This window comes from Notamacropus eugenii, chromosome 3 (assembly GCF_028372415.1).
Source record: "Notamacropus eugenii isolate mMacEug1 chromosome 3, mMacEug1.pri_v2, whole genome shotgun sequence".
Lineage (NCBI taxonomy): Eukaryota > Metazoa > Chordata > Mammalia > Diprotodontia > Macropodidae > Notamacropus > Notamacropus eugenii.
In genome coordinates, this window is record NC_092874.1 from 84,253,350 (window position 1) to 84,273,650 (window position 20,301).

A 20,301-nucleotide genomic window follows, 5' to 3' on the forward strand; every position below is an offset into this window, starting at 1 on the left:
TTACAATGAGAATTGTTTTGGGGCTGGCATGAATTGTGCCTATATAGATGATGAATTTGATAAATCTTGGGTGTGCCCTGATTGCTCCATCCAGTCCACTGGTCCTGCATCTCTTTCCCTCTCCTTGGGCCTCCCTATTCCCTGGGACACAGCAAGATTGAAATTAGTGCTAATTAATAACCCTGCTATGCTCTCTAAACATTCAAGTGAAAGGAGGAGTTCATTGATGAGGCAAACTTCATTGTTGTCTTATTTTAAAGAAATGGCCACAGTCACCTCAGCCTTCAGCAACTACCACCCTGATCAGGCAGTAGCCATCATCATGGAGGCAAGACCCTCCATCAGCTAAAATATTATGACTCGCTGAAGGGTCAGCATGATGAGGCTAGTATGTTTTTTTCCCTTTTTTTAACCAATAAAATGCTATTTCTTGACATAATAGTATTGCACACTTAATAGACTGCAATACAGGATAAACATAACTTTTATATACACTAGGAAACAAAAAAATTCATGTGCCTCATTTTAGTGAGATATTTGCTTTATTGCAGTGATCTAGAGCTGCACCCACAATATCTCTGAGGAAAGCTTGTGTTTCCTATCCATCATTAAAATCCCCAATCCCACACTCTCAGGGGTCTCTGATTAGAGATGAGAAAAGTAAGTTGGTACTTCTGGGGAGAGGGAAGCAGTTAAGAAATTTAGTGCCAATGGATTAAGTTTAGCTAAAGGAGCAAACAAAAAGGGATGGCTCACTTAAATGAAACATTAAATGACACATTCTTAAACTATGAGAATAGTTTTCAGTCTTTGTCTTCTGCTGTGAAAACTGTTATTGTGATTCTAAATGCTATAATCTAAATGTCATGACAAATGCATGATCATGGTCAGTTCTGCTGGGTCTGCCCTACAACTTGAGAGATTTTAAAATGTCTTCAAAAGTGCCACCATTAGGTTCTAGTGGGCATTTTAAACCACAAAAATGAAGAAATGGAGGATTGTTAGTGAAGAAAAAATCAATGAATGGAAGTCATGATTTGAAAGTTTGTATATTTACAGGTGGTGAATGGAGGTTAAGATGAGGTGCCCACTGATGAGAAATCTGTTACTTTGTTACCTAGGGCTTCTAGCTGCCTGTACTTCCTGTTGCATCTTAGACTAGAGGTCCAGGTCCCACACTTCCTCTCTGCTTCCCTCCTCACAGTCTCTTAGGGTCTTATTGTCTATTGGTGGCAATATAATAATCAGCTAATATTGGATCATTTGGAATCATCATAGCATTTGGAGATACTGAGGCCCTACAGGGAAATATTCTCATTCCTACTGTCATTACTTACATATTCTATGAAAGGCATCATAGATCTTTGATGTCCTAATAAAGTAAGCAGAGTGCTGGATTTGGAATCAGGAAGACCTGGGTTCAGATCACATCCTTGACACTCACTAGCTGTGTGACCTTAGGCAAGTCAACTAAAGTTCTCTCAGACTCAGTTTTTTCTTCTATAGACTGGGATTAAAAATTCAATACCTATCTTTTAGAATTGTCATGAAGCTCCAAGGGGTAATATCATCATCGTCATCACTAAAACTCATATAGTGCTTTAGGGTTTGGAAAGCACTTTGCACATATTGAGAAACAAAATGTATATTTTGACAGAGAATTGACCTTGAAGCCAGAAAGAATTTATTTGACATATCTTAGAAGTGTATGACCTTGGGCAAGTTGAAACTTCTCAGTAGTCTGACAGCAGCTCTCTTTAAGATACTTAGATGGTGCAGGTCTGTATTGGTAGAGGGAGTTTTGTCATCTGAGAATGCTCAATGTTAATGAAATCACAGATCGTCATCCCTTTACATCTATTATTCCATTTGATCCCCATGATAACCCTGGGAGGCAGATGACGTTATTATCCCTATTTTACAGATGAGGAAACTGAGCCTGAAAGAAGTAAAGAAGCCTGCCTAGGGTCACATGATAAGTGTGTGAGGCAGGATTTGGATGGAGGGCTTTCACACTTCAAAACTCATTTTCTACACTGAATTTCAGCTGCTTCCTGATAGTGTTTGTATAGTACTCTAAATGTCAGCCATGATTAGTGTGTGCTTCCTAACTATTTCCAAGGCCCCATTAAAACAACATTTCATCATGGCCTTTGGTCTTACCCCCTTCCAGGAGGTATAATGCCCTCATCTAGTTAAATCACACTTAAGGCTTTTTAAGGAAGAAATGTTACAAATTTTAGGTACCCTAGTTGACCTAATAGGAGAGATATTTTTGGCAGTGGGGATGAGGGTGGGGGGCGGGAGGTGGCATGAAGGGTGGAGGGCTTTTCTTCTTTCTCACATTTCACCATAAAGACAGCTGCTTACTTTGCCTGTGGGGAAAACCATCTCTGGTTTCATCTCTGTTTTTAGCCTCCTGCTCTCACTTCTGGGGGAAGCAAGGGGGTTGGTAGACAGGGAACCAGGGCAGGGTGGAAGATGAATACTAGATGAAGATTAGGGGCTGGGGTGGAGTTTGGCAGCTCCATCTTAGAGTCCCTCCATCTCCCATTCTCCCCAACCCCCTCTACTTGCCACAAGAGTTCTGGCTCTCCTGGGAGCCCTTAACCAATGTCAAAGCCTGCTGGGCTTGGCCAGCTCCGATCCCCTCTGCCTGAGTAATCACTCAACATCAATCCTAATTCCAGTGCCAATTTCGCTCTAATGTGTCTGCCCCTCTCCAGGGGACAAATTACTCACAGTTATAGAAAATGAAGTTTAGAGATGGAATTTTATGAGAGTTTTAAAGTGGTTGACATTTACCAACAAAAACAGATTAGAAGATTCAAGTGTGTGATGTTAATACTACCTTATGGTTAGGTATTCTAAACTGACATTGTCTGACACATTAGAAAAACCCCCAAGCAAGCAATAAGTTTTTATTTTATGGTCTTTTAAGTTTCACAAATAGTGAAAACTCTTTTGGTGAACTGATACCACAAAGTACTGCATGGAAAATGTCTGGGCCAGTTAACTACTAGCTCAAGATGGCAGCATGCATCAAAATTACCATGTGCTGAAATTGGAGTTGGGATGCACATCATAGACCTCAGCACTGAAAATCTGAATTCTGTTTTTACTTATCAAATCATCATTTCCCTCTAGATGGGGAGCAAAAGGGATGAAGTGATAAAGGGACCATTGTCTGCAGCTTTCTTCTTTAATTCAGATTCAGCTGGTGTGTATATATGTGCTTAAAGCTAGTTTGTTGCAGCCTTCCTTAGGAAGTTGATGCAATTCCCCAATCAGCAACTCCAAATCACCCTTGAGGGTACAACTGTGCCAACAAGAGCTGTTCTCTGGTGCCCTTCCACCACTCTTTTCTATCCTTCCTGGTTCTAGTATTCCTTTCCCCCCAAGACACCTATTCTGTATCCATCTCAAAGGGCCTCATTATAATCCAGTCGCAGGATTGGAAAGCATCCGATAACCTAATACTTTAAAATGTTAAGTTATTAAGGCATTACCCTTCAAAAGATATTTGCATTTATGAAGGGGACTCAGGAAGACCAAAGAGTCTTGAGGACCCAAAGGAACAACTCTATAATGGTAGCCCTTCAGGCATCAGTGACAAGCTGTAAAGGATTTGATTTGGGGGAAAAAAGGGGGGCTACCCAGAGCATCTCAGATCTTCTCTGGAAGGAAGTGCCTGTTTTACTCTCACAGAGCAACCCTGGAATCTTCTGATTCAACATAACCTAATTAAATCCCAGAAGGAAAGATAATCTAATAGTAAGAATGAAGTAAAAGAGAAAAGAATGAGAGAAGGAAAGTTTTCCTGGTTAAAGGCCCCAAAGTGTTGGATTTAGTGGCCAAGTTACTGACATGTCTGCTCAAAAGTATATTCTATAGGCCATCTCTCTTGTGTCACTGACTATCTGTGTGACTATGGGCAAGTGACTTAACCTATCTTAACTCATCTCTAAAATGAGGGGGCTGGACTACATGATCACTCAGATCCCTTCTAGGTCTAATTGTGTCATATGCTAGTAGTTTCAGTCATGTTTGACTCTTTGACCCCATTCAGAGTTTTCTTGGCAAAGATACTGGAGTGGTCTGCCATTTCCTTCTCTAGCTCATTTTACATATGAGGAAACTGAGGCAAAGAAGGTTAAGTGACTTCCCCAGGGTCACACAGTTAGGAAGTGTCTGAGGCTGGATTTGAACTCTTTCTGACTCTTGGCCCCGCACTTCGTCCACTGAATCACTTAGCTGCTCGAGTAAAATATGAGATATTTGTCAAGTATTTTGTAGGACTTAAATAATTTTTACTGATATTGTTTGTTGACATTGTTAGTGCTGTCATTATTGTTATTCTCATTATAACATTATCTCATAATTTGATTAAGGAATGTTTTTTGGGAGAAACTTCATTAATTCTTGACAAATTGTCCCTCAGTCTAACCCGAGGTGGCCATAACATATGGTGTGCAGCCTGGATGAAGGTTGTGGTTTCTACTAACATATGCTAGTCATTTTCTTCTAGGTCTCCTCGTCAGGGGATGTACACATTCTTTCTCTGAATCAGACCTTTCTGTCCTGTAAGTTACCTTTTATTAGGCTTTGTGGTATCATGTAGAGTCTAGCCACCAGGAAATTCTTTATAGAGCATAAAATTCAAGGAAAAGCGCCATGTTGCCCTTTTCTTTGTTTTCTGAATGGAGAAATAATCTCTGAATGATGAAGAGAAATTCCCACTGAGGAGGTGTTTGAGTTTTCTAAATGAATTGACTTTTCTTTCCTTTTGGCTATGTTTGCCTGAGCATGTGTAAGTCACATTCTTAGTAGTGCCATTCACTTAAATGTAAGTGAATCAAATGGACTGACAATTTAGAGTGCTTTGAAGCCATCGATGGATTTTTTTTTTTTATTGAATCACAGACCTGCTCAGGAACTAAAGACTCTAACTATTCACTGTGTATATTTAGGCTACTTCTTGTTGTTCGGTCATTTGTCAATTCTTGTAAAGATTGGTAAAGATACTGGGGTGCTTTGCCTCTTCCTTCTTTAGCTCATTTTACAGATGAGGAAACTGAGGCAAAGAGAATTAAGTGACGTACCCAGGGTCACATAACTAAGAAGTGTTGGAGGTTAGATTTGAACTCTGGAAGGAGAGTCTTTCTGACTCCAGGCCTGGCACTCTATTCCACTGAGCTGGAGAAGTAAATGACAAATCACTCCAACATCTTTGAAAGGAAACCCCAAATGGGATCACGAAGAGTCTGACGTGATTAAAAATAATGATGACAGCAAATATTCAAGATTCTGAATTATGTTGAGAGAGGTGTTTAATCATGTGAGAACTTTCTAATTTATTTAATTCTCTAAATGGATGGCTGTGCAACAAAGCCAAAGACAAGGAAGACTCTCCTCCCAAGAAGCTTATATTCACCTTAACTATCTACTTAAATGAAGAGAAGCCGTAGTATGAGGAAATGGGCTCCCCAAGTGCAATACACTTGCCAAGAGCATTCTGACTCAAGAGCCTCAGACTATAGAGAGAACACTTCAATACGGAGCTGGAATTAGGGATAGTTCTCTGTCCCACAGCAGCTAAGGTCAGCACATGGGGAGTAAGGAGGAACATATTTTTATGATGTTTTAATAAATACACATATTTTAATAGAAAATCATGCTCTCCATGGCATATATATATATGTATATGTATATATGTATACATATATATATATATATATATATATATATATATACATGTTTGTTAAAAGTCATTTCACATATGAAGGCTCAAAACCTCAGGTGGGGACAGTAACACACTTTCCAAACTATGCCCATGGAGAACAAAAACTTTCAACCAGCTCTACCCTAGGACCTCTCAACATCTGCACCAGGAGGACTGGTTTGAGGCAAAACTCTTAAGGAGTCCAAGTTTGTCTTTGGGATCTTTCGTCTTCTTGAGACCTAGTCCTTTTTCTTCTTGTGTAACAACCAAGTTGCACAATACCTTCAGGTTATCCAGGTCAGGGAACCATAGTGATGTCTCATTATGGCATACTTTCCAAGTCTGCCATTTCTTAGATGGTTCCCTCAAGCTCTAGATCACTTCCTCTTCTGGTCCACCAACAAAAATTACCTGCTTTAGGTCATATTTCCTTAGGTCTCTGATCTCTATTAGTTAGTCTATTAAAATAATTTCAGGTAAGTTGATAATGATTTAATGGAATATAGGATCATAGTGTTAGAGACTAAAGAAACTTTGGAAGTCAACTCCTACTCCTAACATTTTGGAGATGAAGAAGTTGAAGCTAAAAAGGTTAATTTGCTTAAGTGTAAGAGATAGGATTGAAAACCAAGTCTTTCTGACTCCAGGTCCACTATGCTATTACACTATGTTCAATCCTTCTAAATAACATTTATATCTTAAAATAAATCTTCAGTGCTTATTGAAGCCACCCAAGGGATCAAGTAGTTTAGAATTTCCAGGTTCCTTGGTTGGGTCATATAGAAAGATGTTTTGGGTTAAGAGTATCTTGTGTTACCTGGGCAAATGATACCACCTAGCCTACCCACATGTCAAGTTGGGTCTATAGACCAGGAGCTCTATGTAGGAAGTTTCTTCATGTAGAACCAGAACTCACATGCCTTGACTAAAGGCAATGACTTGACTGTCACTTTGTAGTTAATAGATAATCAGTACAGAATCTGGCAGGCAGTGAATTATTGAACTTGGTGATTTATCACATAAGTGCTTTCTAATTTATTTAATTCTCTAAATCACATAATGGCTGTGCAAAAAAAAAAAAAAAAACAGGGAGAATGTTTCCTTTCAAACCTCACTCCACACTTGCAAAAATATGGAGCCATTGAATACCTGACTGGAATCTCTACGTTGCTGCTAAGATTAACGAAAAGAGTTATAAGTTCAAATGACTGAAGCTAGGGAAAAAAATCTATATTTCATCCGAAGCTATTTGTTGATGAAATGTTGCTTTGGAGAATCACACCTGCTGCATTTGTCCGGATTTGTCACACTCCATGCCTGGCAAAGCTCTAATGAACGCATAATTGCTCCAGTGAGTTTGGGGTAAAACTGCCTTGTTTCAGGAGCTCTAGACCCTTTCCCTGATTAACTTCTTTACTGCAGGAGTTAGTGCTATAAGGTCAGGCTGATCTAATGAACAGAGCTCCAAAGTGGGGAGAGTGGAAACCAATCAGAAGGAGGCTAGCTTGGAGGCAGGCCAAATTTAGTTGTGTTTAATCACTGACATTTCTGGTGCTTTGGGGATTGGACTGAAATGAGATACAGAGAGAGATGACAGAGGAGGAAAAGGAGGGGTGTTGTTTGTATGCATGTGTGTGTGTTTGGGACTAGATGTGTGTACATTTACATGTAAGCCTGTTGAAAGAAAGGACGAGGGTGCTAACCAGAAAAGGGAATAATGAGAAGAAAGGGAGAGACCTTTTTTATTCAGGGCAAAGCCCCCTCCTTGAAAATGGAGGAGGCCACAAAGAGAATATGGCTGCTTATGGGGCTAATGATTTTCCTCAGGGCTGTGACTAGTTATTCTTTTACAGCCATATATCTTGCATGACCTCGTCTGCAATAAAATTAGTTCCATATGTGATTTTGCCCATTTTCTGAAGATTTACTTCTTTCTAAATTGCCAGTTTCTGTCATGTGAGCCCAGAAGGACTCAGAGGCTTGGGGGGGCTCATTCCCTATGCCACACTGCAAACAATAAAGAATGAGAGTCGTAGATGAGTTCAAAAGTGCTGGGCCTACATAACACCAAAGAATACGCTCTCTGTGCCTCTCTAGCTCTCCTTAGTACTAATGGGAATTATATGTAAAGAAAATAGATTACCTTTTTCCCCAAGGAGTAAAAAAAGGGCAAATGTCACAGTCTTTTTTTTTTTTAATAGTCTCCAGTTCAATTCTTTGGGTGCTCTATGCATTTGAAGTTTCCCTCAGTTGAAAACCATTTCAACAGATGCTGCAAAAGATTTTCTCCCCCTGAATTCCCTCCCCTCTTGACCACCCTGCTTAATTCACCTCTAGCAGCAACAAGAGGCCAGCTGCCAGGGAACGTGAAAGAAGATAAACCTGGAAGGCAGCTGACGGGGAAAGTAATGGGAGGGTAATCTACCGAGACAGAGGAAAATACATTTATCTAAATTTAGACTTTCGATATTCAAAAATGGAAAGTCTGAGTAATAACCTAGCTCCTGTTTTCGTCACCTCTGAGCTCAATTTTCCTGAGAGAATGGAAATTCTCAGAACTTGAGGGTGAGTGATGGACAATGGGCGAATGTCGGAGAGAGGGAGATACAGGCTTGATGTAGAGAAAAGAACTTGCAGACAATGACAGTTGTCCCAGAGTGCAACAGGAGGCGTCAGACCGTAGCTAGTCCCCACTCCATTCAAGTAAAAGTTAAATGTTCACTTATTGTGTATGCCATAAAAGGGATCCCTATGCAGGAAAAGGTTGAATTACTATTATTAAGATCATGGATTCTTAATCTTCTTTCGTGGCAAGGATACCTTTGTCAGTGTGGTGAAGTCTCTGAACCCCTTCTCACAAAAATTGGGTTTTTTTGAAATTAATAATAGTATTGGTAAATTAATAATTATAATAAATTAATAATAATATCAATTAATAATGTTTATTTTGGTTCAGGGCTATTTCCCTTTTGTCCTTTGTATCTCTGCCTCTTAGCATCTCTTAGCACAACTAAGTACCTGACATACAGTAGGGGCTTAATAAATGTTTATTGATCGATTATTTATGTTGCTCTTCTCATCCATCATCAAAATTTGGTTATAAATATACTCCATCTCCTATTATATCTTTCCAGAGAATTTCAGGAACTTAATAGATTTGTCTGACATTAATGCCTTAAATTTTGAGGTGGGAATTTTTGAGTGCCCCTGTAATGTGATAGTTAGACTATAAAGTCTATGGAGATGGTTACAGTGTTAAAAATAATGGCTTTGGAGTCTAATGACCTGCGTTCAAATCTCAGCTCTGCCACTCACTCACTGTGCAACCATGGTTAAGTCACTCAACCTTTCTGTGTGGCAATTTCCTCCACTATAAAACTAGTGAATTGGACCAGATGACCTATGAAGTAACTTTCGAGCTTAAATCTTTTGACTGTGTGTCTTAAACATATTCTGCATACTCCCCTAGTTCCTAACGTCATGTTCTGAATGTGGCAAGTGTTTAATAAATGTTTGCTGTTTATTGTGTGGTGGAAAGACTATAGGATTAGGAGTAAGGAAACATGAGTGCCGCTCTTAGCTCCAAGTCAAATCTCCCCTAACAACAGTTAACATTTAAAGTAGTTCACTGTTATTCTGATTTTATCCTCCCTACTACCCAAGAAAGTAGTTGCTATTCTTATCTCCATTTTACATAGGAGGATACTGAGGCAAATAGAGGCTAAGTAACTTGCCCAGTTTAAAACATCTAGTAAGTGTCGGAGGCTGAATTTGAACTCCCATCTTCCTAACTCTAGGCTCAGTGCTCTATCTCCTGTGCTATGCCTCTATGCCCTCTCCTTAGAGTGCGTCTTTATCAGCGGTATTAAATATTATTTATTTAAAAGTTTTATTGCTCTTTCATTTTTATATCCTCTATATTTCCAAATATATCCTTCTCCCCAGAGAGTCATCCTTTATCCAAATAAAAGAGAAAGGAAAAAAGAATTCAGTAAAGTAATCAGATGCACATTAACCAAGTTTGACAATATATACGATATTCCATATACGTCTGAAAGGAAGGGAGGGAGAGGTCTCCTTGTCTCTTCTTTGGGGCCAGCCTTGATCATTATAATTGCACATCTGGTTCCATTTTGTTATTGTTTTTCTGGACATTGTACATACATACACACACTCACACAATCCACCCACTTTATTGGTTTTGTTCATTTCACATTGACATGGTTTATCAAAAGCCCACATGATCTTGTGCTAATGCTGCACTTTGCAAGTTAAGTAGACATGAACTCTGACCTCTATGCAGTGGAAGACTGAGGAGGTGTAAAGACAAAGAACTATGAGACAGGCATGGTTTTTTGCCCTCAAAATGTTGATAATCTGGTGTGAGGAGATGAGACAAGACAGACTGGAAAACCAGAAAACAAATGCAAGGGAATGCTAAATTGTGTGGTTTAGATATCACCTATAAAGTGTTCAGAAAAGGGTGATGGAGTAAGTGGTGAGATTTCAGGATTTTATCTTGGTGGCTGGCGGAAAGAGAGTTATGTGGAACTTCCATATTCTTTTGTCATGCCTGCTCTTTAACCCCAAATAGATTCCTCTCCATACAATTTTCTCAGAAACCAATACATATTGCAATTTTTTCCTACACTATTGTTACTTAAAGGATCTGGATTTTTGGCAGTGTATGGAACTCCTTTTTTAAAATTTGTTTTTAACATAGTTTATAACAGATAAAGCAATGGAACTCCTTTTAAAAGCAGATCACAACTATCCTATGACTTTGTGGATAAGTACTACACACACCTAACTACATGGGATGTGTGATGTTTATGCGTTTATTCAGCCCAATATGTCCCTTGAGCTAAAATCCAGCATCACTATTTGTATATTGGAAATTTCAAACTGGACATTCCAGAGACATTTTAAATTCAATATGTTTAAAAGAGAACTCCAGATCTTTCCCTCCAACATGCTGCCTCCTGTCTCCTACATTTGTCCCGTTGTTCTCATCCCTGGCTCTACATGCTCCCTCACCCCAGATATCCAATCTGTTGCTAAATCTTGTCATTTTTACCTGTATAACCTGTTTCCTGCATCTGACTCCTCTCTGTTAACATGGCCACTACTTCAGTTCTGACCCTATAACCTCTTTCCTAGGTTACAGCAGTGGCCTCCTCTCTCCTGCCTCAAGTCTTTCTCTACTCCAGTCCTTCTGATTACTGCCAACATGATTTTCCTTAAGAGCATATCTGACTGTTATTTTTCTCCTTAATAAACTCCCGTGGCTTCCTACTCTTTTAGATTCAAGTATAAACTCCTCTGCTCATTTTTTTAAATATTCACAACCTTGTCTCAACTTGTCTTTCCAGTCTCCTTGTATATTACCCCCTTTCTTGAACTCTTCAATCCAGACAAACTTACCTTCACTTAGTTCCTCACACCTGACTCTTCATCTCCATGCCTTTATACATGGAGTTCATTGCACCCTCACTTCTTTTCCTCACATCCTCACCTCCATGACCATTTTCTACATGAAGCCTTCTATCATCTCCCTCTTGCCCTGTCTCTTACACTACCTTGTATTTACCTACTTGGAGTGTATTCTCTTTGTATTAACTCTACATATACTCTATATGTTTCTGTTGACTCTCCCATTAGAATGTAGGCTCCTTGCAAATAGGGATTTGTTTTGTTATTTATATTTGTAACCCCTGTGCCTGGCACAGTACCTGGCACAAAGTAGGTACTTAAGAAATGGTTACTGACAGACTAATAGTAGGCACTTTATTAATATTTATTGATTGGTTTATCTATGGTTTAGGGATAGCTCTGGTCACCTACTTTCTTCTCTCATGAATTTTTCCCATCAGGTCAAGATGAGAATCCAAATTTTCTGGCTCTAAAACCAGTGCAAATATGAGACTTTCAGCACTACAAATTATGTCGGGTCATAAATGGAGAGCTGGAGGGGCCCTTAGGAACTATCTAGGTCAGCCCTCTCATTTTATGAGAACATTAAAAGCTAATTTGGCTGAATATGTATTTGGCACATCTAGGTGTGTGTATACCTAATTTATACCTAATGACAATTTAACTAATATATTTTCCAATTTCAACCTTCAAATGTCTCGTGCCAATGGAGAAAGAAATGTATTTTCTCTTTCATTTTGGTGGAGAGATAGATTACAAGGTTTTCTATTCTATCTTTGTTTTTCTTTCTAGAGGTCTGCCATCCAGACACTACGCCTGGTCCTTTCCATGCTCCTGGCTTGCCACCTGTTGGAAATGTTAATGCCTGCATAGGAAGCTAAGTGCCCTTAAGTTAGTGATTGTCATAGGAAAGTGTGTAATATTTGCTTCAGTTTAGAAAGTAGAGATAATGTATGGTCTTAACTGGGTAGGATCTGTTCTATCAGACTTTAAAAACCAGTCAAACAACTATGCTTGAAGCTAATGGAAACTTTTGAGCGTAACTGATTATTTGCAATTTCTATCTGTTTTCTTTGCTTGATGCAAGATTCCAGGCCAACATTACTTCCCTCTTTATTAAGGTCTGATTATACTTATTTTTGGATTAAGATGGTCATTGCCAAGATTTTACAGCTCTACACTTGTGTAGAAGTAGATAAAAAATTTTAGTTACATAACTTTTTGACATCTAGCATGATATGTTAAATCACTTCTTGGTAGTGAGTACACAGGTTTGGAAAACAGTAGTGTGGAACAGAGTAGTGAGTGGGGAGAAAAATACACATTATAATCTTCCCTCTACATCCTGCTATCTTATTGGCTGCGGTTGGAGCTCTATGATCAGATAAAATTCCAGTTCATTTGAATAGTTGTAGAGTTCCATCAGTATCATCAGTTTATTAAAATTCACCTGAAATTACCTTTACACTCTCCTATAACATAAAGTAAATAGACACAGAGGCATCGCATTTTTGTAGAAAGATGCCAAGGCTAGTAGTAAGGAGATCTGGATTCTAGGATCATAGAATCATGTATCTAGACCTGAAAGGAACCTCTGAAACACTTTGGTCCAATCCTCTAATTTTACAAGCCAAAGGAGACTGGTTTACTCAAGGTCACAAAGATAATAAAATATCTGAATCTGGGTTCTCTGACTAAAGTCATTGCTCTTTTCACTGTATCAGTTCTAGCTCTGCTATAATGGAAAGGGTGAGGTAGACTGGGTTCCTTCCCACTCTGAAATGCTGTGATTGCGTAACGCATGGCCATCACTCACAGTAGGAAACACTGCCACAAAGGCACCCCTGTTTCTGCCCCATTGTGAAGGAATTAAGTCCAATAGAGAGGCACGGTGTTTATTAATTAGAATTGACAAAATCTTAACCATCTTCTCAACTCCTGTCCTTATAAATTACCTTTGGAAAACGGACATAGGGGCCAAAAGGATTTTTGCCAAAGCAGATGGACTCATGGCTGTCACTAAAGATCACCAAGCTTCTTTAGATCTGTCATTTCAATGAAAGAAGTCAAAAAAAATCTCTAGGCTTAGATATGGGAAATTCTCCAACACATTTGATAAACAGGCTATCTACCTGTCTGTTTATATACTTCTATTATTATATATTATTAATTCATTTATCTATCTACTTCTACTTAGTCATTTATTTAAGGCACCAGTATAGTATATTAACAGAGAAAGAGCTTTAGATCACTACCTTTAACCAATCAACTGCTCCACTTAGACATAATTCAAAGCAGAAATATGAAATGAATTCAAACATGCAGACACGAAACCTGTGTTTTATAGGGTGGCTTGTGGCTGCCAAAGCATTCTCGTCATTATTTTGGATGGAAGAGCTCAGCATCATTCCTCCTGCCTCTGTCAAGGAGAAGCAAGCCAGTTGGTTTTCTCCACTGGAAGGTTGCAGTTTTAGTATGGCTCTCAGTTAGTCAATGGAGCATTTATCAAGCACTTAACTATTTGCCAATTATGGTGCTAAGTACTGTGGATACAGAGAAAGACAAAAAAATAGTGTCTGTCTTTGAGGAGTATATACTTTAATGAGGAAGGCAACATGTAAATAATTAGGAATGTATACACACATATACACATGCATACACACACACATACACACACATATACGCACATACATGTACAGATAGCTATAGATAGATGGAATTTTATGTATATGTATGTATACATACATACATACATATATGTGTATGTGTACACACACATAGCTAGTAGATGGAAGGTAATCTGATAGGCTTATATATCCCCTTTTTAACAAGGAAAGATTCTATGCAGAAGGTTGCTTTGAGATAAGTGTTGAAAGAAACAGGGAAACTTAGAGGTAAAAAAGAAGATGAATGTTAGTGTGTTTGTATATATGAGAAACTATTTATTGAGCATTTACTGTTGTGATAAACTCTAGATATACAGATACAGACACAATGTCAGTCACTGCCTTTAGGAGGCTACATAAAGGAGAATAACACCCTGGGGAGAGCAGGGGGCCAAGTAGGGGTACTCTGGTTCAGAAAGTGAGGGAGATGCTAAGTGGGGCTATAGGGAAGTAGATTACACACATTCGACCATGGTTTCAGAATGGGGGGTGGGAGTGGAGGGATGGAGATACATACAGGAAGAATGGATATTCTGGGAAGGAGTTTGTGGAATGGAGTGAATTTTGTCTGTTTTACTAAAATAATGTTGCAGGAGAGGCAGTTATCAGGACAGAAGTTCCTCCAGGACATGATTTCTGGTGTGTTTTATGAGGCCAACTAGTCAACCGTCAGTCAACAAGAACTTTTTAAGCACTTATGTGGCAGGCACTGTGCTAAGCATGTAAGTAACCAGAAATATATAAATAACAATCTTAGAGTCTTTCGGCGGAAAATGGGACTCAGTGTCTGGGGAGGATGAGAAGTATAGTAACAAGCTCTATGCTGAACTGGTATTATCGATATTATCAATGGGGTAAAGGGTGTGTGTGTGTGTGTGTGTGTGTGTGTGTGTGTGTGTGTATGTGTGTGTGTGTGTGTGCATGTGTAGGTCAATTGGAGTTGATGGCCAAAGAGAAAAGTAGTATTTAGGAGCCATGATGGGACATGGGATCTGAAAGGGGAAATTTGATAGGCATAGTGATGTCAATCTTATCATATGTGAAAATTTGTATTTTATGCTAAAAGTAGTAGGGAGTCACTAGAGTTTAATAAGGCAATGAGGTGGTGCAGTGGATACAGTGTTGGAGTCAGGAAGACTCTTTAGTGAGTTCAAATCCAGCCTCATACACTTAGTAGTTATGTGCAAGTCTTTTAACCCTCTTTGCCTCAGTTTCTTCAAATGTAAAATGAACTAGAGAAGGAAATGACAAACCACTCCAGTATCTCTGCCAAGAAAACCCTAAATGGCGTCATGAAGAGTTGGAAATGAATGAAAAATGACTCAACAACCACAACAAAGAATTTTGTAAGCAGGAGAATGTCATGGTCATATCTGTGCTTTAGCAATATCACTTTGGTAGCCAAGACTGGATCAGAGAGGGGAAAAGTCCAGAACTAGGAAGACCAGTCTGGATTGATTTTGCCTTCTTCTTTCTTCCCTATTCCCCAAATGAGGTAATATGTGCAAACAGCACTTAACCCAGTGCCTGACACAGAAGCTACCTTATAGATACTTATTCTCTTCCTTTTCTTTAACTATTCCTGCCACAAGTGTTGGTATGAATAAACAGTAAAGGGCCACTCAGGTCAAATGTCTTGCCTAGATCCCAATTAATCAATCACAGTTATTGGCTGCCAACTGTATACAAAGAACTGTTAAGTGTGGTAGAAGGGGGAAATGAAAAAGTCAGGACATGACCTCTTCCCTCAAGGAACTTACAATATAAGAGAGAGAAGAAATACATACACATATATATGCATGTGTGTGTAGGTATGCATACATACATACATGTGTATGTGTGTATTATGATTCAGTGCCAAAGAACTGCTAAAGGAACACAAAGAAGAGAAATACAGTCCCTAGACATTTACAAACTCAGTTTTAGGCTGAGGCAGTCCCAAAGTGGCCCTCTTGTTATTTGATCACAAATGTTTCCCACTATGCTTTAGCTTGTTATATATACTAATAAAACTCCACAGAAAAAGAGAATTTTTGCTGTTGCTCAGTCATTTTCCTGTCATGTCTGACTGTTTATGGCTCCATTTGGAGGTTTTCTTGGCAAAGATGCTGCACTGGTTTGCCATTTTCTTCTCCAGCTCATTTTACAGATGAGGAATCTGAGACAGAGTTAAGTGACTTGCCTATGGTCACACAGCCAGTAAGTATCAGAAGAGGGATTTGAAATTTGGACGATGAGTCCACCAGACTCTAGACTTGGCACTCTATCCATGTGTCACCTAACTGTCCATAGGAAAAGAAAATATTTTCAGTTAAAAGGGAACACCATGGTTGATGGAGTGGACAGAGAACTGGATTTGAATCAGAGTACCTTGTATTTGTACCTTTGTTTTGCTATCTATTACCTGTTAGATTTTAGAAAAGTATTTTCTCTTCTCTGTATCTGTTTCCTTATATATAAAATAAAGAAGTTAGTCCAGATAATGTCTAAGAATTTTGAACCATATAGAAAGAGATTTCACCAGAAGGCCATTTAGATCAATAAATAAAATTTAAAAACTACAGCATACTCACTGTTCATTCAAGTTCTCCTTGAACATCTTCAAAGAAGGAGTTCTCCTTATTACCTCCTTAGCAGCACAGTCCACTTCTGGGTAGCTGCTTAGGAAGATTTTTTTTCCCTTCTAACATCAAACTTAAAATGGTTTCTTTACAAGGCCTACTCATTGATCTTAGTTTTGCCTTCTGGGCCGAACAAGCCTAATCCTTCTACTTGACAAGCCTTCAAATACTTTTGTGGCAGGGGTGGTTGTGATGGTGATGGTGAGTGCTATCTGTAGCATTAAAATGTATACTAAACAAAGAATGTGATTATTTCTAGCTTTTTCCTTTGATTTCTGATATTGTAAGCAGCAAGGTGTCATGTAAGCTGTCAGTGGCTCCACTAACTGAAGGGGCTGTAGAAATATTGTTTGATCACCAGAGAGTCTCCAGTTACCCACGAGTAACCTCCTTACCCCTGCCCCTCTGACTCCTCAACATTTTCCTGTCTACTAAAAGTCCAATGACTAGGCCAGTCCAATGGAAGTCACAAGCAGTACAATATTGTACCTAAAACTATCCACACATTCACTTTCTCTTTAATTCATTGAGCCACCATCTCTGTGGGCAGGATTTAGCTTCTCACTATGACCTTACTAACTATAAAGTATTCAGCAATTCAATTTTAATGAATTTAATGCATAAACCATGTGGTTTATTTATAATCAGGTAGCATAGAAAAACTCATCAAATAGTAAAAACATTTTGTTGTTAAGTTGTTTCACTCTTGTCCCACCAAGTTCTGGTTCAAAGGAAGACAGAAGGGACCAATGATCATATGAATAGAAATAATGTAAATATTTTTAGTAAGTTCTACATGGAAGGAGAAAGGAACCTCTAGCTATAAGCCATACTATCTGAAATTTAGACAGAAATATATGATTCACAAAGTATTTCACTGTAACCCTTTGATATAGGTCCTACTCTTCTCATCTGCATTTTATAGATGAGGTAAGTAATATTCAAAGAATTCTAGTGAGTTACCCATGGTCATGTCAGAGGCAAGATTCAGACTGAGATTTCTTCTGAATCTAAGTCCAGAATTCTTTTTACTGTCCCATATTTCCTCTCACAATGTCTGAAGAAAATTCTGCTTGTCTTTGTGTGACCTAGTCCTATACCACCTACATTAAGGCTACCTCCACAGAATATGGTGGGTGTGATCATTCTGAACACCTCAGGGGCAGGTTCAGTTTGTTAGCTATGGCTTCTTCTGTTAATGTGTGCTTATTGGCTGTTGATATGACTTCAAAGAGGAAGGACTGACAAACAGCTGATTTAATGACTGTGTGAGCCTAGCCCAAGTTTCAGAAGTCTCTTCAATCACATCATTAGCCCATATTGTTGACTCACAAAAAAATTTCCTTTGCTTTCCAGATTCTGCTCTCTATCCCACATCCCCTCCATCTCTTTCCTTTAGAAAATTTCAAGAAAAGCGGATCGGAAGTGTAAGCATATGGAAGCAAAGAAACCGCCACAAAGAGAAACATGAAGCCTCCGAAAACCAAAGGGTAATAATACTTCTGCTCATTCTAGGTGACTGGAGGAAAAAGTGGCAAACAAGAGTGTTATTCAAAATGGGAAAGACCATTAAATTGCTTCTTTGTGGGGAGGAGAGGGAACTTTTTGGGGAATTCTTTTCCATTTAATTCTTGGGTTAATTAGTTCTAATAATAAGTGTGTTTGATATGCTGCCCAACTCTCTAGACAAAAAAAAACTGCTGTCACTTCAATATGTTCATTACATCTCTTCCACTTATGAAACTGTGTGCATCTAATAACTAATCAGGATGATTGTCAGGTTTGCTGAAAAGAGAACGTACTCTATAGATGAAGCTATTTAAAACTGCATATACCACCAGCAGCGTTGAATGATTTAAAGAGACTCATGGTGATGGGGGTGGGAAATGTCTGGGAATATAGCTCCAGCTTTTCTTGCCCTGAACGGCAACCAGATATTTTCACGATAAACAAATGATTTCATGGTAATAAGATCAGGGATTCCAGATGAAGTAATTTCTATTCCCACCACCTTTTGACTTCCCTTCTAATTCTATGTAATCTAAGAAAATCCAAACAATAATAATTCTACTGAATCATTATTCAAGTTTTCTGGGAGGGCCTCCCAGATTCTCATTCCATCCCTAGGATGAGACTATCCTTCAAAATTCTGCTCCAGGGACACCTCCTCTAAGAAGCCTTAATAGATACACTGCTCCAATTCACAATGATTCACTCCTAACTTTCCATTGTGTTTATGACCTATATCACAAATGGTCTATATCCAAACCCCTTACGGATTGTATTGTATTGTATTGTATTGTCCTTTGTTAGAGGTCATTAAGTGACACAATAGACACAATGTTGCACCTGTATTTAGGAATTCAGGACCTCAGAGACTTATAAGCCATGTGGACCTGGCTAAGTCACATAACCTCTCTTTGCCTCTGTTCCCTCAACTGTAAAATGGGGATAATAATAGTATCTATCTCCCAGGATTACTATGAGGATTGAATGAGATAATATTTGTAAAATCGTTTAGCATGGTGCCTGCCAGATGGAAGGTATTTAATAAATGCACATTTCTTTCTCTCCTTCCTTTATTAATTTCTCTTGAGTCTTTATTTATTCACAAGCATTTAGTTAGCAACTACTGTGTGCACCTGGATTTACTTCATCTTCATTAATTCATACAAAACCCAAAACAGAACATTCCCTGCACTCAGACTGATTATGACAAATTAATGGTGGCTGTGGTGATAGTAGGGATAATCTGCATGTTACTAAGGAAATACAAAACAAATTTGTGGGAGGGGAGGGCACTCACAAGTGTGTAGGTGGTAGCAGTAAGTGTTCAGTTAGATCCCACCCTTTATGAAAGGGAGAAAGCTGAAGCTGTATGGGGATACTAGGATAGGGAGGAAGATATTGGATAACAACAATACCATCTCCACGTGTAACCTTGAATGCAATTTTTTTTAATAAACACTGAGGGTTTGTCCATATAATTTTTAACAAAAAGTAGAGTTTTTAAAAACACAGACACTATGTCGTTACGATGACAGACATCTGGATAGAAACATAAATTTGCATGTCTTATATTTGCCATTACATAGGTAAAACATCTGGATTTTTCTGTTTTCATTTGCATGATCAAACTCCCATAGACACAGCTTAAGTACCTTGACCTCACCTCCTGAGAGGCAGGAAAAGGCTGCATGGAACATCAGAATTTTAGTTATTACCACTTAAGAATTTGCTAAGGAGAAAGGTAACTAGACCCAAACCAGTACACAGAATGGTTAAGATTAGGCTGTCTGAGTTTAGAGGGGAAGTTTGCCAAAAAAAGAAAGAAAAAAATAGGTAAAGTATATATTCTTCTAAAAAAAACTTTCCTTAGCTTGATAGAGTTGTGCCATTATTGTCTCCTGCCAAAGAAGACAGTACGAGCTTTCTCCATTTCCTTAAAACAGTCTATTTGATTTTGTGGCTATACTGACACCTTTTCCCATATCATTTCAGCATCAGTATATATGTGTATGCATGTATGTGTGCATCTAAACATATATTTAGGAACAGATCTCTTATTTTTGCATTATCTTTGCAGAGTTGTTTTATAATTCCCGGTAAGATAATTGGATCATAGATGAAAAACTGAAAAGGACCTCAGGTACTTCTTAGTCCAACACTTTTATCTTATGCCTGAAGAAACTGAATCTTTGAGACCTGTGCAAGTTCACACAGCTAGGAATGGGATCTCATAGATCCCATTAAAGATGAGGGACATGAGGCACAGAGGGGAGCAATGACTGAAACTGGATTTGAACTCAGGTCTTCTTGATTCTTGGTCCGATATTCTATTTATCATGCCTTCTAGTTG